The sequence below is a fragment of the Ambystoma mexicanum genome, chromosome 10, assembly GCF_040938575.1.
Source record: "Ambystoma mexicanum isolate Mex_15411 chromosome 10, UKY_AmexF1_1, whole genome shotgun sequence".
Lineage (NCBI taxonomy): Eukaryota > Metazoa > Chordata > Amphibia > Caudata > Ambystomatidae > Ambystoma > Ambystoma mexicanum.
In genome coordinates, this window is record NC_090932.1 from 1,362,028,804 (window position 1) to 1,362,052,968 (window position 24,165).

A 24,165-nucleotide genomic window follows, 5' to 3' on the forward strand; every position below is an offset into this window, starting at 1 on the left:
AGGATCTGGATTGTCCAGTCTTTTTTGTCTGTTGTACTCGTGTATAAGTGTGATATAAATAAATATATATATAACTATATAAATAAATAAACATATTCCCGCATTATGGTACTTGCAGGCCTGGCTCTTGTAGAGTGACTGCGTGTTTACAGTAGGTATTTTAATCTGTATTTATTTCCTATGTTTTCCCATTCTGCCCATGGGAAGAAATGTTATTGTTAATAAACACATATAAGAGAGAAGGCACTAAAAAACTGGCATGCATTTTTGAGCAGGGCACAGTCAGCCAATACACGAGTCCCAAAAATGCAATCATTCGATGGCATTCCCTTTTGTTCCCACACAGAAAACCAAAGCTGGTGATTCTCTCGTATGGCTTCTCTGAGTAAAGCAGGCATAAGTCCAAACCTTGTGGTGAAGAACCTGAGATTAGTTTGAGGGGCCGTCACTGAGAAAAAGCCCCTGATATTGTGTCTTCCCAATAGCAATATTAGATGCTTGATTAGTAAGGGGTTGGTGTTTCTGTGCACGGCTGGTTTGCTAAACAATTACATTAATGCTCAAATATTCAAAGGTTTGCTCACTTCATAGAGCCAAGAAGCGCCCTTATTTGGGTCTTTCAATATTGTTAAATCAGTTCTACTTCACATTTGTTGATCATACTATAATCAACTCCACACTTTTGAGTTTTGATCCAGAAGTATTGGTATTTATTTGGTGTCCTGATTGCAATACAGTTATGGAAACTCTTCAAGGTTATTTGTTTTGCAACTGCTGGTTACAAACGAAATTATTTTCTAAATACAGCCTCTTGGTTCCAAAAAGAAAAGATTATTCATGCTTCCTCTGTGCAACCTCTAGTTCCAAAGAAACCCATTTCATGCTGCCTCCTCTGTGTAGCTGCTAGCACCAAAGGTAATTGTGTTGGACAACCTCTTATTTCCAAAAAGAACACTTTTTTTAAACACAAAGAAAATTGTTTTGTGCTGCCTCAACATGTGTTTCCCCACAGTCACTCTTGTGGATCATCAGGAGGTTTCACACTAAAACGTTTTTGTATTTTTCAATGAATGTAATTGAATCTATAACAAAAACATGCAAAAAATTAAAGAGTTAGATATAACTGGGAATACATGTATTGGAGGGGCTCGCATATTATGTGCCCATGTCAGCCATTATAGCGGCATCTGCATTAGCAGGTAATAAATGATGACACACCTTTCTTATTACTTCTTGCTTTTGGTGTTGTAGATATGTTTGGGTGATTTCTGAAAACATACATACATTTGTCTCATTGGTGTCTTCACTAAAATGCCTTATTGTAAAGCAAAACATTGAGGGGGGGTTGTAGTGGGAGGAATGCAGATTTTATAATAATTCCTTCATTTTGGAATGGAGTCGATTGTTCAGCTCCTATGGCTACAGAACGCTGATCCGCATGAAGAATCATTGTTCTAAAATCACAGCTCCCTTCTGGCGTCATCATGTTAATTGCCGCAATGACGTCATAACGCCACCACGTGCAGCGTACCATTCTGGGTCAAAATTGACGCTGGTCAATGTTTTGTTGTAATATATGATCGCCAATGAAAAGTAGCTTAGTCGATATTGAGTATTTTGCATCAAATTGCGTTGGCTTAAAACGATTGGGGTCTATTACTGTTGGAGTACAATGTAGGTGTCTCCATTCTAAAATAAAAAATTAACATAATTTATGCATTCACTCGATACTGGTACACAAAAACACTGGAAATATAATAGTTAATTGATTGCCTAATTTCAAAGAAAAACTATGTGTTGAGAACATTACATAAATGTCACCAGTCCAGAATAACCGTTTACCATCATTGATGTATTCACTAAATTGTGTGCATGAATGTACTGGTTTTGCAATAGTTATCAGATTGCCCATTTTCAAAGAAAAACTGGACTTTGAAAACATTTCACTCGTGTGTAGAAGTCCAATACCATTAGTCCAAACTCATAGTTCTTTGTAAGTCCGTCCATATGCAATTTACACCATATATATTTGGAGAATAATCCCACCAAAAGCAGTATTTCTCAGTATTTGTCAGTGGTCTGTTGAGGCCATACCATATGCACAAACACATTTTTCTGTGCAAGGTTCTCCAGCATACGGTACCTTTATTTTATGCATCACTGAACTCCTGCAATTTTCTTGAATAGCAACACTCTCCCTAAATGTGTCTCTCTTGACTCCTCAATTTTTCTCTTGCCAGAAAGTGTTGCCTGAATTTGCATCCCACAGGAGTGGAGTGTTGATCAGAATCCTCAAAAGCTTTGCTTTCATTTGCAGATGTGAGAAGGGGCAGATGCTGTGATGACCCCAACAGGGGGTATAGAGAACCAGACTTCTGAAAGCCATATAATTATCAAAAATACATACCAGACATTAAGTACTCAAAATATTGTATGCAAATTCGAACCAGGCATGATTGGTGAGGGTTCCTAACATGACAGAATTCCAATATGCCCCTGTTTAATCCCTCCTCGATGTTCAATGTTGGTATGGGACAGGGATTGTAAACAGGCTTCCACATGAGCCTAAAATTAATTGGTTTGGCCTTTTGGTTAACACATGCTCATTTGTTACATTATTATTATTATTATTATTATTATTATTATTATTATTATTATTATTATTATTATATTTATTGAGTGCAGACCTAGCTTCGAGAACCAACTGAGCACTTCACAGAGGTATACAACAATACAGATACATAACAGAGTGCTTTACAGAGGTAACAACAGACCTGATATATGGCAGTGGGTAGGATACAGAGGGGCACCGACCGAGGAGGGGTACAACTCTACTAGTTGGCAGGGAGGATATGGGCAGTTGGCGTTTAGCAAGTCAGATGGTGCAACAGGTGATGTGATGGCCTAAGTGTTGAGGAGGAGAGATTTATTGATGTATTTATGTATTTATTACATTTGTTGATTCATGTATAATGCCCTAATGTATTTGTTGCTACAGAATGGAAATGGGTGTGTGGCTATGTGTGCTATTACAATCTTTAAGTTATCATTCCTTGTTCAGTCTCAGAGAGAGGGGGAGGGGATGTGTGTTTACCACTGGAAGCACTGTTTACTGCTTTGACATCAACTAAGCACTTAACATATTGTTTTATATATTTCTTTTCGATTAATTTATATCATAGTACACAACCCCCTATTGATTATACCAACCTTCATTTTTCATTAGGAAATAAATATAACTCAAATCAAATGGTAGCCAATATTAGAGACAATTGTGTTCATATTAAAATACAAGCCTAAAATCAGTATCGGATAAAACACTTAAGTCATAAACATAGTGGGCCTCATTACGACTTCGGCGGTAGCCATGCCGCTATTGGCGGCATGGCTGCCGCCGAAATCGGGTCTAGGTTCCCAGTATGGGGAATTACCAGGCCAGTCTGAGTTCGGAGGGCCCGGTAATTCTTACCTCCTGGAACCCGGGCCGGACCTTCCCCATTCCCATATGAGCCCCCATAGGGCTCAATGGGAATGGGAGAGGGTGCAAACAACAGGCCGATTACGAGCGGCCCATTGTTTGCTCCTTCTTCCCCTCGCGGGACCCGGTAAGGACGCCTGGTTTGACCAGGCGTTACTTACCGGGTCCCGCGAGGGGAGCTTGTAATGAGGCGGAACGGGTTTAACGGGTCCGCCAGTTGTAATGAGGCCCAGTGAGTAATATACTTTTCTCTCATCTCCTGCAACATGGGCAATGAATGACAATGTGTTCAAGCATCTCAATTATTCCAGTAAATCGTAAATCTACATATTTGACAACATTGTTCCCACTTAGATATTTTACTTCTCGATCTAATATTTTAGAGTAAGAAATACACTCAAAGTCATCCTTGACTCTGCTCTTTCCGTGGGACCTCAGATAATCCCTGTTATTAGCTCTGACAATTTGTATTTAATGATGCTAAGACAGTTACGTCTCTCCTTGCAGATCTGCAATGCGCCACTATTGCTAGAGCCATAATTGTCTCAAGAATGGACCACATCAATGCCTTATATGTATGGTCTTTTAAAAATGTGATGAAAACACCATATCCTACAGGATTCAGCTTCTCGTGTAGTAAATAATATTTCTCGTCATATGCACATCACTACAGCATGGAAGAAATTATACAGGTTTCTTATTAGGCCTAGAATTTCCTTCAACGTAGTTACTGTGCCTATAAGGACTGTAATGGGAATGGCCCTGTATATAATAGGAACCAGTTGAAAAAACGAAATACCAGTCTGCGCTGTAAAAGCTAGTACTGCAATTATGTCCCTCTCAGTGTTTGTGGCATCAATGATCTTCTCTCCTTTCCTCTATCTCTCCTACCTGCTCTTTTATCTGTCAATGTCCCTGCTAGAGTGGGCATCCTCCACAGCCTCATATCCCCTTGTCTACACCCCTTTTCACCTCTCTCATCAGATTCTGTTCTGTAGGTTTTGCTGTAATTTTGACCCCCAAATTTGTGTTTTCTCTCCTCCCTTCCAACCATCTCCTGCCTACACTGAAACCCTTCACTCACTATCTCACCCTCTCCTTATACCCTCTTGCCTGTCCTCCAATTTTACATCCCACAGCATATTTAATCATCTGGCTACTTGCACTTCTCCTCGGCCTACTGCTTCCACACGTACAGCTCCAAGACTTTGGAACCTCCTACCCATCAGCACCAGACTTGCCCGATCACTTGTACAGTCCAGGAAAGAGCTTGGAACCTTCTTCCTCAGGGAATGGCTCCTCCCTAACACCTAAGTCCACACACCCTGCACTCCCCACCTTGCATGATACTTAGTGATCTGCTCCCCACTGTCTACGCCCCTGCTTTCCTGTAGATCCCTTGCTGTGAATTTCCCACCCTCACCCTCTCCTGTTTGCTCCCTGCTCCCTTTTTCTCTGCGTCCCTCACTGTGTTCTTCCCAGTATGATTGTAAAGTGCTCCAATGCTTCCAGCCCATGCACAATCAATACAATAATAATAATAATAATAATAATAATAATAATAATAATAATAATAATAATAATAATAGTCTTAATCCTTGCTGTTTGTTTTTCCTGCACCTTCCTTCTGTTTGCACTCTCTATCTCTTCACCCCCTACTCCCACTCACTTATCTCCCAGTGCTTGCTTTGCCACTCACTACTCTTCCTTCCATCTGACTGCTTCTCCACCTTCCTCCTTGTGTACTGCTTCAGACCTCCATGTCTCTTTGCCTCCTGACCTCTGTTTGTTGACGTCTGTGTTTTCATTCCTTTGTTCTTCTTCCTGTTGGCTTTATTTACACCAGCATTGCTCATTCCTTCTCCATCAGTTGCCTCCATCTTACTGTCTTTTACTTCGCCCACCTACTTCTGCCTGCTCAGTCCTTTCTTTTAGCTCCTCATCTTCTTTATACTCTCCACTATCCCACCATTCCTTCTGTGATCCTCATGCTGTTCTTAACCGGTCCTCCAGCACACCTTTTTCTGCCTCCTTTCCCACTTAACCCCTCATGTACTCTCTTCCCAATGTATTGTTTTAACACAGGTGGCCTTTCCACTTATCACCTTATTTTAATGTCTCCCCTTCTTTAATTTCTGTCTATGTAAAATGTTATGTTCATTCTCCCCATTGCCCTTGGTATAGCTTTCAAAGTGGAATCAGGTACCATTCCTTAGAAATAGATAGTTAATTTGACTGTTACTGTTGGCTCTCTTTTTCTTTACAATCTAGACTATTTTATGTGGTGTCTTTATCACTTTCCATAGCCTATGAGTTAGTCCTGTAATCTGCTGGCAACTCTTCCCTTTTCCAATCTCCACGTTCATTGCTGTCTCTCCCCCTTGTACACATTTCTACACCATCATCTAGCCTTCTGTCTGTTCCTCTAAGTCTGCCATAAAAATATGGATAAAGGGCACCTTTAAATTGAAAGCTATCGCTGGCAGTTTAAAAAAAAAAACTTTTCTTCTAGTAACAAGCTGACTGATACTCTTGTTTTCATCAACAACCCCTGATCCTGGCAGATCCTCATGTTTTAAGCACTCCTCTCATGGGTCCACTGATTTAAATGTGAGCACAAGATGACACATTACATTTGGTGGTGCCCCTGCCCTAAAATGTTCATCAATATTTATCACAATGGGATCTCCATGGCCCAGTCTAGTCACTTCAATAAGATCACCTTCGATTGCCTTTTCCCTGTCCTCATGACAACTCTTACCTCTGTAAAACTGAATTCTGATGGCTATGCCTCTTATCCTGTGACCTCTTCTGACCAGAGCAGAACATGTGTGTGTGTCTTCCTGTGCCTCACCTACTTACCCCTTGCATCCTTCCTCACTTAAAGAGATGTCCTCAAGAACCGTAGCTATACTGCCGTCAGCTCCTTGACTGGCTTGTTTGCTTCCAGATATATGCCTCCAACATCCAATATTTGTTTGAGGAAAAACACATTATTGATTTTCATGGCCTTACATATACCTGGTTCTCCAGCAGATGTGTTGCTTTAGTTCACACAATGCTCCTATGTGGGTTCACAATCCTAGTTAACAAACAACTGAACTGGTGGACCCCAGCCCTTTAAGACGAGATAGCAATACCCTTGAGAGGGATGGGGATGCAGAAGTTACTCAATCATCAATAATCGAAACGACTCAGGTAAATGGAAAAAGTATAACTGTTTTAATATCAAATATCTAAAACAGGGAGTACATCGGACATCAACGGACGTCTCAGCGTAAGATCTCTCAATGCATCTAAAAGAAAAGCACTCTTTTATATCAAAAAATAATCATTGACAAGGTCAAACTTCTGATTTACTAATGTCATCCTATGTTGCAAACTTCAAAAATCTAGTAGCTATTGTGAAAGGTTCTTAAGGAACATCTAAGCACACGATCCATACTAGTCTAGAGAGTGAAGAAAAGTGATAGGTTCCTTAACATCAGGTGGCGCAACTAAGCCCTCCCCTTAAACAGGTCACTATGTATGTCATAAATACATGACGTCCCATTGGTTACTCAAAGTATAGGACCCTTAATCACGCAGCCCCTAGAATAGGTTGCAACTCCAACCTCCATCAATACTTTGCCTCCTATGCTAGCAGCACGCAGGCGGGTCTTCCAGGTGCTGGTGAGCTTGTCTTAACCATAGCTTTCTACCAATGAGCATATTCATCTATCATCACCTCAGTGGTGATTTCAACGTGAGAAAAAGTCTGCCCTCTTAGTGTGTGCTGCATTTAACTACTGTGATGGCTCCTGGGAGTTGTAGTGCGTTAATAAGTCTGTCCAATAAGGCTGCGTGCTGCACTGGAGTGCCATCCGCTCGGAGTTAGCCCCTCCTTTTCCAATGTGCTAGCCCTGCGTGCACTGTTCACATCACATAGGTAGAGTCGCTGTACCCTGTTAATTCCTGGTCTGTGTGGCTCTCAAGCACGATAATCAGCACCGAAAAGTGAGACGGTAGTCATGCACTTATCAATACTTCAAACTCTCCATTGGCCATGTGCTTTACCACAGCGGCACCTGTATATCTTTGTCCATCATTCTGACTGATTCTAGAAGAACCGTCAATAAAGAGAATTTCTCCAGCTGCCAACTAATTTTCCTTCTGCCTCAGGAGTTTGTCATAAAATTCCTCATAGTTTGAGCAATCATGTGCATGCTCGTCCTCTGCCAGCGATTCTGCTACAAACATGGCAGGATTAACTATTTTGCCTCAGACTATATTAAAGACCGGATTTGATATGACTACCTAGTAAGCAAAAGCCCTTTGAGAAGTCAACGTGCCTTTAGGTTTTTCCAAAATAGCAAACAATGCATGTTCAACAAATAACGTCATGGAACACCCCATTACTATGCTAGTAGCCTTCTAAATGGCGGACGTAGCGGCAGGAAAAGACTGTTTGCACAAAAAATTACCCCTCTTTACTGGGTCTAGAATCCCACTCTAATATGCAAGGGGCTTGTACCCCAACGTGGTTCTCTGCATGAGTACAGCTGTCATAAAAGTGCTATTTGTGTGCGAGAACAAAAAAGAATTGCTCAGAATAATTTGGAATCCCTCAAATTGGAGCTGTACAAATTGCCTTTTTTAACTCATCAAACCCTTCTTCCATCTCCTCAGTCCAAACAATGTTTTCCCCATTTGCCTTTGCTTTCTTCAGTTCTTGCAACAAGAGCCTTATGTATGAACTGTAACCAAAGACCCATGCTCTTACATAGTTACACAGTCCCAAAAAACTCTGCATATGCTTTATCATGAGTGGCTTTACTGTTTTCAAAATAGCCTCAGCCCTCTCCGGAGTAACTTCCTTTCCCTCATGTGAAATTAACTGGCCTATGTACAGCGCCACTTCCTTTTGACAATAATGCATTTGTTCTTGTCTACTTTATATCCTTTGTCTGCACGAATAATCATCAGTTGAACTGAATCGCGTCTGCACTCTTCCTCTGAGGTGCTATAGACCAATATGCCATTCATGTACTGTAACACAACACTTTCCAAATCAATATTGCTTAAATTCACTTGCAGGACTCTATTGCAAATCGATGGAGACTCACAGTACCCCTGGGGCAGGCAAGAACTTTTCAGGCAAGTTTGTCTGAACGTAAATGACGTCAAATCTTGAGATTCTTTATGCAATGGGATTGAGAAAAATGCATTTTTCAAGTCAATCACAGTGAAATATTGTGCCTTAACAGGGATATTACATTAAATCATCACAGGATTAGGAACTAGAGGGAACTCAACCTCTACAATCTGGTTAATCCGGTGTAAATCTTGAATTAAATGCCACTACCCCCCTTTCCCTTTCTTCACAGGAAAAATTGCAGTATTTCATGGTGACTCTGACGTCACAAGGTTTCCCTGTTCCATCATAACAGATATTGGGGCTCATTACGAGTTTGGAGGCAGCAATGCCGCTATTTGCGGCATGGCTGCCTCCAAACTCGGGTCCGGGTTCCCTGAATGGGGACTTAACGGGTCATTCTAACCTTGGACGACCCGGTAAGTCCCCATTCAGGGAATCCATCCCCATTCCCATTCGAGCCCCCATAGGGCTCAATGGGAATGGGGAGGGAGCTAACAACGGGCCTGTTAATAATGGGCCCGTTGTTAGCTCCCTGGTCCTTTAGCGGCTCCCGCTAAGGTTGGCTGGTTTTACTAGCCGGCCTTAGCGGGACCAGCTAAGGGACCTCGTAATGCGGCGGTAAGGGTTTAGATGCACCAGCATCCTTACCGGCACCGTTAACCCCTTACCGCCAACCTCATAATGAGGCCACTTGTCTTAAAAATAGCTTCATCTCCATTTTCGAGACATAGGATACTGTCGTGCTCGAGGTAAAATTGCTCCTGGTTTCAATGCAATCTTTACTTCTCCAACCCCATCAATAGGCCTACGTCATAGGGACGGGTTGTCCATAATGAAACTGGCACTTTCGCCATGTCTACATCGAAGTAACGCTCATATCAAATACTACTTCGTCATCTGACGGATGATCTCCAAACATATCCTCATCAGTTACGTCAGTCAATCTATAATATTCCCCAACGGTAATCACTGTGCACCATTGTCTGCCTTCATAATCATTTCCATCAAGCAAAGTCATTCTCCTTGTACTATGGCCGCTTGTAACTCTAAAGGGAAAACTTGCCCTTCCTCTATATCCATACGTATCTTTGGCATGAATAGAAATTCATCAGGTATTCTCATAGTTTTTCCCACTTAACCTTGCAGCCATTTTAACAGAATAGGTACCCCATAGTGAAAAATGTCTGGTTCTAACAGTACTCCTTGTATGGCCATTTGTCCTGCAGATGCCATAATAAATTGGCTTAGGTTCAAATAATGCTTTCCTGGTGTTCAACATTCTATGCCTTTATCAGTGAATAAAATGATCATGTTCAACTTGGTCATTAAATCTCAACCTAATAGTTTGACCGGTGTCTGCTTGAATATAACAATGGCACAGACATGTCATACTCTCCTATAGAGACTGGAAATTCTTTAGTAAAAGGAACTCTACTTGTAGCTCCTGTGAAAGAAAAAGACGTGCCTCCTATATTGACGTCAACCTCGGTTCCTCTTGAGGATTGGGCATCACTGATGGTAGCAAACACGTCATTCTCCCATTGAGCTGTCCTATTGTGGATACATTCTCATCCCCATACCTGTGAAAGGATTTCCTCCTTCGACATTGAAGCCCCCTATTCTAGGAGTAATTAACTGTCCTGTGCTTGTGTTTTGCTGTATGTGCATGGGTGACTGATGTGACTGCCCTTGTGGCAGATTCATAGTTGCCTGTTGTGTTTGAAAGTCATGTTGCAATCTCGGTGCTTGTTTTTGCTGTACTGTCTGATTCTGAACAAACCCATCTCCATTCTGCTGCAAATATGCCGGCGGGTTTACTGTCCCCCCTCTTAAAAATTGCCCATTCTGCATGTATCCTTTACTTCTACATGTGCGAGCAAAGTGCCCTGTGTTAATGATTCCAATCGGGCATCACACACTGGACCAGGTCACTTGGTCTTAGCCTGGGATGTGGTGCTAAATAGGAATGTTTTATCTTTAATCTCAATGAATTCCAATTGAGCCGGTACCAGACCTTCCTCACACCCTCTTTTACAAATAACCCGGGTCACAATGGACCATGAGCCAGGCTAGTTGGTGATATTTTAATATTGGGCAGCAATCACCAATGGGGTGATAATGACAATGAAAATGGAAGCAATGCACTTGGTTAACCTTCTAGTAGAACATATCCAAAGCACAAGTGAATAGGAACACTTTTTGAATTAGGATAGATAGCACCCAAGTCATGGTTTCCCCCTGCAGTGTTCCCTCAACTCTAAAATGACACTCGGATTTTGTAAATGAATTAATTATATGTGTGTTAAATAATGATATTAACATGTTTTATCACAGTATTAGGGATGTTAATTCACTATCAACCATCAGGCAAGTTATCACAAAAGCATACAGTTCACAAAACAGATTGAAATGCATTTTGTCTGGTTTGCAGTTTTAAATGCAAAAACGTGTTTTCAAAAAATGGGTGAAAAACACTGAATTGGAATGTGATTTTTGGGCAAAAAGCCGGGCTTGTCTCAGGATACTTCCCAAAAGAATACCACAGCTTTTCCCTTTTATTAGTGGCATTTGTGAGTTGAGGCCTTGCTGTGGAAGAATCAGCAATGCTTTTGCCTGGCAGTGGAATAAGCTATGCTTTTGCTTTGCAGGGGTCTGGAATCTGCTGTCCTTTGGCTTTGCAGTGGGATCTGAAATCAGGCAGGATGAATGTGGAGATCAGGAATGCAGGTGCAGGAAATTCAGGAAAGAGTCTGTCCAGAGTTTTGTCAGCCACCCTACCCTTTGTAAAGAACATGGTGACATCATCATATGATGTGGGTGGGCAGGCTTAGCTGAGCACACCTCTGAACATCTGGATTGTTCAGGGGTAATGGTTGACACCTTGCTCTCAGCTGGTTGGGTTTTAAGAGCCTGATGCCAGATTTATGATGTGAGTTTTACAATGTCCAGACCATCCCACAGTTACTTTGGATAAAATCCAGTTTTGACACAATGGCACATTTGTACAGTGCTAGCATTTTAACAAATTACATAAACAGGTTACATATTTTATGCAGCACATGCCAATCCAACTCTGCAGTCTGTAAGACATTGTTTCAACCTACTAATACCTTTTGTTCATTTCTAGTGGGAAATATTCGGCCTAAAATTCTATAATTTTACACATGTGTGTGGATTATCATTGTGCATGTCAGCATTGAAATTTACAGTGGCATCAGGTATATTTTTCTTAGAATGCCCAATTCTCTGCCATTTCTGTTCCCAATATGACAGTGAAAGCTACAATGTCTTAAATTAAAACCCTTAAAATTACATTAAAGTTGTTAACTTTTTACATTCCTGCAAAGTCCAGTTGCAAAGATAAAAGTCTGAAAAGTTTATTAAACAAATATCTGTTTAAACCAAATGATCAGCATTGTCCTCCAAATATGGTCATGCCTTTCCAGGCTACCCTTCTAAGCCCAGGGTTGTCCTGGAGTTATTCTTTGAATTCTTATAGAAGTCACAGGGAGGTGTGATTTCCTTTTTCACATCTTCGTGTCCCAGAATTTCTATTATAAGAGGCCTCTGCCCAGACGAAAGTCTGATAAGTATGCAAACTTTCTTTGTCTTGGTCAGTCAAAGTTTTCCAACCTAGTAATTATCAGCTAAGTGTCCTGGAAGTTTATGGTGGTTCCTTTTGGGGGAAGCCTTAGCTTAGCCAGCAGGAAAAACCTGTTCTGGAGATTGCAAAATCCAGCCAATATATTATAATTCTTTTATTTTCTGTTATTTTGTCCTGAATCAAAAACAAACTTGTTGGATAAAAGAAGCAAGTCTGACAATCTAAAACTATTTCCGCTATCTACAGGGAGCTTCACGTCCTTTCAGCCGAATGGCAGAGGTCATGTGATTTTTCCAGGACCCCAAAGCCTACTATGTCAATGGATTTTTAACCATCCTATCAGCTACCACGTGAACTGGTGGATCCCAGCCCTTTAAAACGAGGTAGCAATACGCTTCAGATGGATGGGGATGCAGAAGTTACTCAAACATCAATCATCAAAACGACTCAGGTAGTTGGCAAAAGGGTAACTGTTTTAATATCAATTATCTCAAACAGGGAGTACAACAGACATCAACAGACATCTCAGTGTAAGATCTCTCAATGCATCTAAATAAAGCACTCTTTTATAGCAAAAAATGGTCATTGATGACTTCAACCTACGTATTTACTAACGTCATCCTATGTGGCAAACTTCAAAAACCTAGTGGCTGCAATGCTTCAATCTATTCACTATAAAGCTAGCCTCAAGAATACTTTGTCTGCTTGCAATTCTTTGCATCTGTACATGTGTGAAATAACTTGATATCTTCAACATTTCCTTAGCATAAGCCTCTTCATCTTGATCCCAAGATGTCACTTATCTTTGATACTTTCTTGATGCTTCATAGAATATCTTCATTTTCTTATCTCTGCATCTCTTCCATGTATGTCAGCTTGCTTCATGTGATGTCACCATTCTGCCCTTCCATTCATTGGTCCTGCTTCTTCTGGGATTTCACTCAAATGGCCATCATAGTGTCTCGTATGCAGTTATGGCTTTCTCTATGGGAACCTTGCCTCCAGGATTCTCCTTAGTATTAGTATCAGTATAATCACTGGTATTGCATGTGTCTCACATTCTAGTTGCCAACATATAGGCAATAGGGGTAAAGTGGTTGAGGTGGCGGTACTTGGCTCCTCTACACAACCCAACGGAATTGGTGCAGGGGTGTCCTTCTTTATTCTGCTTCCATTACTACATCTGTTGTTTCCAAGTCAAACTGTTCTTCCTTTGTGGTGAAACTAGATTCAAATTGCATCCTGGATGCCAATAGCTGACCCACCGTCATTCCCACTTTAAGATATCATGGTTACACTACCCTTTTTGCCAGAAAAGGGACAGGCTTCATGGCAGGTATCAAGCTGTCATCAATTGCATCCGTGTGATGGATAACTTTAATAACTTTAATAACTCCCTCAAACAAATTCACTTTCTTGACACTTATGATGCTCTGGTGTTCAAAGTCTGGCAATCATCTGTTACTCACACTAGTACACATACTCTTAACACCTTCTTCTCCTCTCATTTGTCTCCCTCTAATATCTTATCCAGTAACTTGTTTTGTTATGTGCACTCCATCATCAGTGCACATGTTCCTGTACCAGCCATTGCTGGTTCTTGTCTCTCCTGGTAATGAGGTTGTGTTTCTCCGTCTCAGTGTAATGAAGTTGGTTACCAACTCAAACTTTGTTTCAGAGTCATCCTCCCTGCTCTAGGTTTGGACCCCATGTCACCTGTGCCTGCCCCTATACTGACCAGCCTCCATTATGCCCTGTCCAACTTCTTTGATATATTGGTGCCGTTACTAAGACAAAATATATAATTGTCCCTAAAATGTAACTTCTGGGTTTGCTATGACCCAAAAGCTGGAAATGAATCAACAGAATACTTGAAAAACATACCTTTCACCTCTGGCTCATCTCTCCCTTCTCTTGCTCTTTTCAGTGCTTTTCGGAAGGATGGTGGGGCCAGGTGCCAGGATACCAAAAGATTAAGGTGCCTGAGCATTTCCCAGAAAGGACCTTAAGATTCCCATTTTCAAAGTATTTCATTTTCTAGTGGCCCAAAGGATAGGCATCACACCACTGAGCCCTAAGGAATGCTAATTTGTCCTACAGAGCCAACAATATTAATGATCTCTTATTGCTTCTAACATGTGTATTTGACTCCCATGGGCACTCTCTTCTTATCAGTGATATGGACAAGAAACAAGGTGAAGAGACTGAAACTCATGTTTAGTCTCCCCCCAACTCCGATAAAGTGAACTTATACAATCAAGAGGACTACAGAAGGGTAGAGTGTCCAGCAACACTTGCCTGTCAGCTCTTGGGTAAAAAGGTTTACTTGTTTAGCTGTCTGCAATGCTTAACCTTCATTTCCAGTTGCAACTGGGCAGGAAAGATGATTTATTGTCTTTGGCAGCACTCTATGGATTCAGGCAGTGCTTAGACCTTCTATTGCCTTGTTCAAGACCCAGCAAACTGGTGGGATGGTCAAGGAGACAGCAAATGTCCTATGGTGCAACATGAAGACCTGGCAGTGCCACAAAACAGCAAAGTGAATTTGATGAAAAGCTCATGTAATGTACACACTCAAACTTGCATACACAGGGATTTAAGGTTTAAGTGCAGATGAGTTCTGCTGTGATAATGGGGAAGATGGAGGGGGTGAGGAAGATTGCTGGTCTATAATGCAACTGAGTTACAGGGGACCCAATGAGTCTAGGGAGAATGGCAGTCTGAGTGCATTCATTCGCTTTGCCAATAATTATTTTTGTAATGTTATCCACATAAGGCCAACATTATAGAGGAAAACTCTTTGCCCTTCTAGAGGTTGAATTAAGGGAATTAAATAGATCCAAGAAATCAATTAATGGACAGGATTGCTATGGTGAGATGGATATATATGTCTGGAAGCATTAAGAGTCAGTGAAACAGGGATGTAGCCGGGTGTGTACCATTTTTGCAGTCTGACTTTAAATGTGCTGCTTGATTTATACTTCTGCTAATAACACAAGTAGGGTTAGAATCACCACCAGTTGCCCAAGATCAATCAGATGACCAATCCAATTCCAGTCAAAGCAGGATCAAGGAATAGTATAAACGAGGGATGAGACACAGGAAAAATGGTGTAAGGGAGAGAACAGGGCCACATGACATCCATTATCGGTTGAACCCAGCTGTTTGCATGTCATCATGTTTACAGACAGGTTGATTGCTTGTAGACAGTGTCTACAGTGTCTGAGGTTGCTTTCATGGTGCTTGTGCTTAGAGCTGGGTAAGTTGGCTCATTCAAGTAGCACTTTAGGTGGGACCGGATCAAAGTGGAAGCATAGAGGGACTGGGTCGATGGCACTTGTGAAAGAAGGGAGCAGGATTTGGTGTTAGGGATGCCAGTGGTGGACAAGGGCATTCCTTTCTGTTCCTGAATACCAGGATCAGATGAAGTGAGAGGAATTGATAAGGGAAGTCCCACAGAACTCAGGGAATTGAAAGATCTTAGCATTGGTGTTAAGGTTTATTTGGGAATGTACCCATTGAATATTCCAAGTAAACTGAATGTGTTTGAGTGCATCCTCGAAGGTATGAGGAAGGCATGTGGGTAATTGTAATGGGTGAGTTTGTCTGGAGCAGTAGTTATTTGGGGGAGTGAAGGGAGTGGAGAGCTGGGAATTACATCTGAGATGTCCTTTGCAACTTATGCCTGTAGTGGTCACTGTTTAAGAAATGTTTTCAGTTCCTGTTATGCTCTTGTGCTGTATGGGGACATTGTCTGTTCCATCTACTAAGTGCACCGTTATTGGCATCCACAAACTTGCCTTCACACTTGGGGTGGTGCCAGATGAGTGTAGAGTGCTCCCTGTGTTAAAGCTCGTGTTGGCCCTTAACTATCTTGGTGCTTATTTATGTCTTTGAAAGCCTCAACAAGTGTTGCATAGTGATAGAAAACTATAGTGCATATCATGTATCCTTATACCTGACTTTTTTAGGGAAATTGTGGGGGGATTCGATGCTCCTTAATTATCTCTTTGGCACCCTCTCTTTAAGCTTTGTTCCTTCCATCCCTCCCTTCCAACCATCTCTACATAAACAGGAATGGATCATAGCTGGGGGGTCGCAATACGAGAAGATTCAACATTTCGAGAAGCAAGTTCTCCATGACTGGCAGGCTAACAAGGGGACCTGGTGCTCTCCTGTCACAGGTAAACCCCAAATATGTAGAGAAATGATTTTATTTTTTTATTTTTAAAAATGTTTTGGTTTGTCTTTCAAACCTTTAATTTTGTCTAATTTTCATTGTTCGCTCTCTTTCTTCCGTTAGTTTTTTATGGAGTTTGGGCGTTGTGTCCAGTGTTATTGCCTTTTGAAGGGTCTTTTCTTTCTTTTGTGTTTCTTAGCCCATTTGAGCATGCTCCATGATGTTATTCCAGTATGAGACAGCCGCATATATCCATTTTTTTCTTTCCCAGCTAGAATTGATGCCCATCAGTCTTCTAGCGAGAGCGATGTGTGGTTTTGTATAAACCATCCTACAGCTAAGTCTCTTTTCTTGCTTAGAGCCAGGCATATCATTATTATGTGGTGCAAGGTTTCTATTGTCGCCCCATCTCCGCAGAACCTGCAGAATTTTTCTTCGGCAGATATGATTTTCCTGGCAGCCATAATTTCTCGTGTGTGTGAAGGATGTTTAATCTCATTTGCATGAAAGTGTCTCTGATTTTCGCTGACGGGAAGCATTTAAGGTATTCTGGTAGCTTGTTGATTGGTCTAATGTCTCGTTTACACAGGATGTCCAATGCATATGTAGACTTGATCTCATTTGTCTTTATCTAATCATTTTCATTACTTTCTTTTTTGCCCTCTGAGGTTTATTTATGAGCTCATCTCCAGATATGCCTTCAGCTTCGCATTTTGCTTCGATGCATTTTTTCCAGATTTCAAGTGGTTGTGCTTTTATCCCATTTGTTATTTTTTGAAAGATTTCTAGCGGCGGAGCATAGTTATCACTCTTGATCTTTCTGTACAGATCCATTTGTTTCCAGGTGACAAGAGATTGTAGTGACTGTAACGCTAGTTCTGCTCGTAAGCGTGGCATGGGAAATGATGTTGGTAAGTTTAAAACTTTCCTCCAGAACTAACAATGTCGCCGCCATGTAGAATTTGACCTGTTTCTCTAAAATGATGGCTGTGGCTGCGGGTGTTCCAGGAGCATATTGAGAGTGATGTTGTCTTCGCATTCTTTAGTTGTTATCTTTGGTTGGTGTAGTAGTCCTGTTCACTTATGTCTGAATCTTCGAGTTGTCGCCATATTCCTTGTTTACTCCATGATTCCTGCCACTTTTTCTGTATTTCTTTCTCTGTCGGTTCATGCCACTGTGCTTCTTTCTATAGTCTTCTCCCCTCTGTCTCTCTTGATGTTTGTGCTATCTCCTTGGGTGTGTTCTGGATTTCATTTCTGTTGTTCCGATCTTTGTTTTTCTGTTGCGTCATTTCTTGAATGTCAGGCTTCAATCTTTGTTCTCTATTCCTTGTTTCTTCTGGGTCTGGAGGCGCTAGGCTGAATCCTAGTTGTTTTAACGTCATCATGTTTTCAGTCATCCTTGTTAGTGCTTCTTTGTTGGTGAATTCAATCCAGACTTGATCTGTTGTTTTTTCGTCCAAGAATTCTTTAGAGTTAATGTCTTTAGTCGTTATTTCTTTCATATCTGGTATCACATGTAACAGAGTTAGTACATTTGTCATCTTTGATGTCCTGGGTGTTAGGCTTAGCAGTGCACGGTGGTGGCACGAGTTATGGTTGCTTAGCTTACCATAACTGGCGAATTTCAGGGGTTTTTCGGTTTACTTGGAACCATAATGTCTCGTTAACAAAGTTTTTTTACTGAATTTCATAGGTTTTTAGTAGCGCAAGTTAACCATAAACTCCCTTTAACAAACTTTTTTCATTAGCATGCAGACAATATACAAAGATGGAGTGTAAAAAGCAATTTCTCAGGGATGGCTTTACACAGAATGTTGCAAAGTAAGAATTTATGCTCGTTCACAGTGAAGGTCAGTTGCTTCCATTTTTTGCTCGTGGGCCGGAGTGGCCCACGACTCGCACTATAAGGTTCTATTGTTTTTTTACCTTGACAGACAGGGATCGTGCCAAAAGACTTCTTTTGAAGGAGGGGTGCAAAAACGTAAGAGACGATAAGGATGAAATTTCTGAAAGTAAACCGCTTTTATATACTATGTCACTATGAGAAAGATCGTTGGTACAGACGGAGTCGTATTTAGGGACTGCATCACGCGTAGACAATGGAAAATGCCAATATAATGTAAGTAACCCTTTAGATTATGTTATACCGGAATATAATAACAATAGCGTGCCGTTAAAGCCCGGTTAAGTTGTACTTGTTCGTTCAATGTGGCATATTGTTTTGTACCGCGCACTATCACCGCTGAAGTGTTCCCCTGGCGCTCAGACGGCTCTGAAAAAGGCAGAGGAGAGAGGGTGGGTTAGTGGGAATAAGTTAACATACTCCGTTGCACTATCCTCGCTAGCAAATAGTTTCACGCCCTAATAAATAAAATGAATATTTTTAATGAAGATCGGCTCGTGAGACTAATTTATGTTTTTAAAACAGGTACATCCTTGCCTACTGTCAATGCCACAATTTTCAGACCCCGGCCGACGGATTTTTTAACTGCCAGGTGCAGCTACTTCTAAACAACTTCATGACCCTCACCATTTTATGGGACAATCGCCAAGGACCAATATGCCCTTACGCGGTACTAGCAGCTAGAAGCAACATACCAACCATTATGGTGGTCTAATGCCTCGTTGTTGGAACAGCCTTCCGATTATCAGTGCGACCATAGTGCTTCTTTTATCATAAACCAACACCCTGTGTACCGCAAAGGAACAGCGCGTGACTCAAGATGAACTTTTGTGGATTGACAGCAAAGACAAATGCAAATCGCTGAATATTCTCTGAACATTTAATGTCAAATAAAAGTACTTTAAGAAATGTACAATCTTGCTGTTTGCTTTTAAATCACAGTTTCATATTCCGAATTGTGGCGCGCTGTGTTGTGAGATGATCTGTGTTGTTTTCTGGGTTCTGTGTAAAGTCGCATAGGACTGGAGATGACTGGGCCTTACGCGGTACTAGCGGCTAGAAGCAACATACCAACCATTATGGTGGTCTAATGCCTCGTTGTTGGAACAGCCTTCCGATTATCAGTGCGACCATAGTGCTTCTGTTATCATAAACCAACACCCTGTGTACCGCAAAGGAACAGCGGGTGACTCAAGATGAACTTTTGCGGATCGACAGCAAAGACAAATGCAAATCGCTGAATATTCTCTAAACATTTGATGTCAAATAAAAGTACTTTACGAAATGTACAATCTTCCTATTTGCTTTTAAATCACAGTTTCATATTCCGAATTGTGGCGCGCTGTGTTTTGAGATGATCTGTGTTGTTTTCCGGGTTCTGTGTAAAGTCGCGTAGGACTGGAGACAACTGGGCGCGTTTGGCTACGCACCCTGTAACGTCACGGAGAGAGACGGGGAATATGAATGCTTTGATAATGTCAGGTTTAGGGGCGGGAGATATGATTTAGTGTCGCAAAAGCAGGTCAGCCAGGTCGATGGGGCAAGTGATAGGATTATCACATAATGTCGGCGCACAGCCGCCTGATTTATTGTTTGCTTAGTGGACAAAAAGTCGGGTAAGACCGATAGGAAATTGTAATGTCAACGGACATAAGGAGGGTTCTTAGAACACTTTCAACCTGACAACGAACAATACGAACAGCGTTCTCAGAACACCCCCATTTTGTTTAATTGCAAACATTACCTCCACGTCCACTCTTCCTCGTCCCAGTACTTACTTCATGAGGCCCCTGCCTCCGACACAGGACCTTCTTCTATTTCTTTAAATTCCTATAACTCCTCCCCCACATCCACATCACTCAGTTTCATATTACCAAGCCGGAGCATGGGACCTTCCCTGCAGGGAGGGTGAGGAGGGTCGTCAGTACTGTGACGAGGAAGAGTAGGAGTAGGAGTAATGAAGATTACCTGTAAGTAATCAGAGCATTTCAGGACACCGCGAGTGTTCTTAGAACACATTCAACCTGCCAGAGTACAATACGGACAGCGTTCTCCAGACACCCCCATTTTGTTTATGTACGAACATTTAAGGACACCGCGAGTGTTCTTAGCTCAGTTTTAGCTTGCTTGCGAACAAAACGGACACATACTCCGTCCTCAGAACACCATTTAGTTTATATAGAAAATCGAATACAACAAAAGTGTCTAGCACATAAAAAAAACAGAACATTGAATCTATCTCATACTCCCCCACTCTCCCCAAACACTCTTACACACCAACACACTTCACTAAATACAATTTTTAATCCAAGTTTCACCACGCTGTCCGCGGTCGTCGGCGAACGCAAGATGGCGGGCGCCACAGAAAATCTGACGCGCTTCACGCACCATGCCGTCCAATCAGCGAACACGTTACATGTCCGCGGCCATCACGCAAGCCACTTGGCCAATCAGGGCACTGTCCGCAGATTTTCGCTAGCGCCCGCCATCTTGGATTCGCGGACAGTGCGGTGAAAGTTTGTTCAAAATGTGTATTTAGTAGAGTGTGTTGGCGTGTAGAAGTGTTTGGGGAGAGTGGGAGGGTATGAGATAGGTTAAATGTTGTGCTTTTTTATGTGGTAGACGTTCTTTGTGTGTTCGATTTGTCTGCGGACATCACAGGTGTTCTGAAATGTTCTAAATAAACTGAATGGGGGTGTTCTGAGGACTCAATATGTGTCTGTTTTGTTCGCAAGCAAGCTGAAACTGTTCTAAGAACACTTGCAGTGTCCTGAAATGTTCGCAAATAAACAAAATGGGGGTGTTCTGGGGACGCTGTCCGTATTGTTCTGTGGCAAGTTGAATGTGTTCTAAGAACACTCGGGGTGTCCGGAAATGTTTGCAAATAAACAAAATGGGGGTGTTCTGGGGACGCTGTCCGTATTGTTCTGTGGCAAGTTGAAAGTGTTCTAAGAACTCTTGCGTTGTCCTGAAATGTTCGCACATAAACAAAATGGGCGTGTGTTCTAAGAACACACGCGTTGTCATGAAATTTTCGTAGGGGGTGTCCTGAAGACGCTGTCCGTATTGTTCGATGGCAAGTTGAAAGTGTTCTAAGAACTGTCTCGGTGTCCTCAAATGTTCGCAAATTAACAAAATGGGGGTGTGTTCTAAGAACACATGCGTTGTCCTGAAATGTTCATAGGGGGTGTCCTGAGGACGCTGTCCGTATTGTTCGATGGCAAGTTGAAAGTGTTCTAAGAACTCTCGTGGTGTCCTGAAATGTTCGCAGGGGGTGTCCTGAAGATGCTGTCCGTATTGGTCGATGGCAAGTTGAAAGTGTTCTAAGAACTCTCGCGTTGTCCTGAAATGTTTGCACATAAACAAAATGGGGGTGTGTTCTAAGAACACACGCGTTGTCCTGAAATGTTAGTAGGGGGTGTCCAGAGGACGCTGTGTGTATTGTCCGTTGTCGAGTTGAAAGTGTTCTAAGAACTCTCGCGTTGTCCTGAAATGTTCGTAGGGGGTGTCCTGAAGACGCTTTCTGTACTGTTCAATGGCAAGTTGAAAGTGTTCTAAGAACACTCAGGGTGTCCTGAAATGTTCACAAATAAACAAAATGGGGGTGTTCTGTGGTAGCTGTCTGTATTTTTCGTTGTCAAGTTGAAAGTGTTCTAAGAACTCTTGCGTTGTCCTGAAATGTTCGCACATAAACAAAATGGGGGTTTGTTCTAAGATCACACGCGTTGTCCTGAGATGTTAGTAGGGGGTGTCCTGAGGATGCTGTGCGTATTGTTCGTTGTCGAGTTGAAAGTGTTCTAAGAACTCTCGCGGTGTCCTGAAATGTTCATAGGGGGTGTCCTGAAGACGCTGTCCGTATTGTTCGATGGCAAGTTGAAAGTGTTCTAAGAACACTCGGGGTGTCCTGAAATGTTCGCAAATAAACAAAATGGGGGTGTTCTGAGGACGCTGTCCGTATTTTTCATTGTCAAGTTGAAAGTATTCTAAGAACTCTCGCGTTGTCCTGAAATGTTCGTAGGGGGTGTCCTGAAGACGCTGTCCGTATTGTTCAATGGCAAGTTGAAAGTGTTCTAAGAACTGTCTTGGTGTCCTGAAATGTTCGCAAATTAACAAAATGGGGGTGTGTTCTAAGAACACACACGTTGTCCTGAAATGTTTGTAGGGGGTGTCCTGAGGATGCTGTCCGTATTGTTCGTTGTCGAGTTGAAAGTGTTCTAAGAACTCTCGTGGTGTCCTGAAATGTTTGCAGGGGGTGTCCTGAAGACGCTGTCCATATTGGTCGATGGCAAGTTGAAAGTGTTCTAAGAACACTCGGGGTGTCCTAAAATGTTCGCAAATAAACAAAATGGGGGTGTTCTGGGACGCTGTCCATATTGTTCGTTGTCAAGTTGAAAGTGTTCTAAGAACTCTTGCGTTGTCCTGAAATGTTTGCACATAAACAAAATGGGGGGGTGTTCTAAGAACACACGTGTTGTCCTGAAATGTTAGTAGGGGATGTCCTGTGGACACTGTGCGTATTGTTCGTTATCGAGTTGAAAGTGTTCTAAGAACTCTCGCGGTGTCCTGAAATGTTCATAGGGGGTGTCCTGAAGACGCTGTCCGTATTGTTCAATGGCAAGTTGAAAGTGTTCTAAGAACACTCAGGGTGTCCTGAAATGTTCACAAATAAACAAAATGGGGGCGTTCTGAGGTAGCTGTCTGTATTTTTCGTTGTCAAGTTGAAAGTGTTTTAAGAACTCTTGCGTTGTCCTGAAATGTTCGCACATAAACAAAATGGGGGTGTGTTCTAAGAACACACGCGTTGTCCTGAAATGTTCGTTGGGGGTTTCCTGAGGACGCTGTCCGTATTGTTCGTTGTCGAGTTCAAAGTGTTCTAAGAACTCTCGCGGTGTCCTGAAATGTTCGTAGGGGGTGTCCTGAAGATACTGTCCGTATTGTTCGAAGGCAAGTTGAAAGTGTTCTAAGAACTCTTGCGTTGTCCTGAAATGTTCGTAGGGGGTGTTCTGAAGACGCTGTCCGTATTGTTCGCTGGCAAATTGAAAGTGTTCTAAGAACACTGGTAATGTCCGCGGACATTAAAGGTTTCCATAGGCTACAGTTGAAATGTTTGACTCTATGGGTGTGATATGCTGCGGAGGTTGTGGCCAGGGCATAGAGTTTTGGGTGCATGGCCATTTGGTCATGCACCCAAAACTCTATGCCCTGGCCACAACCACCGCAGCATATCACACTTATAGTTGCTTATAACTTTGGGTCAAAAACACATTTATAAGGAACAAAGTTATAGGATATTATGGGTGTGATATGCTGCAATGGTTGTGGCCATGGCATAGAGTGTACAATATACTTACTGTTTGGTTTAGTAACTGGAGTACATGTATTTCTTGTTAATTTCTGTGATAAAAGAAAATAGCATGTTACTATTAGTATTTTGTAATGACTTATTACATTGTATAATCAACATTTTTTTTTTTTTGGACCCTCAAATTTAGTAGATTACAAACCAGAGTACTGTGCAATTTGCTCAGTTTCTGTGTTCGTTGCTAAAATCATTAGGTCTGAGGGAGAAAAAAAAATCCATGTTGGATTAAAAAAAAAAACGTTTTCTGTTATGCTACAGTTTATTTGTTTGTTTGTTTTCAGAGTTCTTTTGTTGTTTCTGGCTAATGCTTTATACATTGGGTTGTTGCATTTTTTTTGGAGCAGTAACATATTATTTATTTGTTTGGATATTATCAAATTTTGGAGCAGTTAGATACCAGTAGGCGTATTCTAACTGTCTATTTTTTTTATATATTTTAGTGGTATTGATTTATCTGTTTGGATATTGTTAAATTTTGGGACAGTTAGATACCACTTG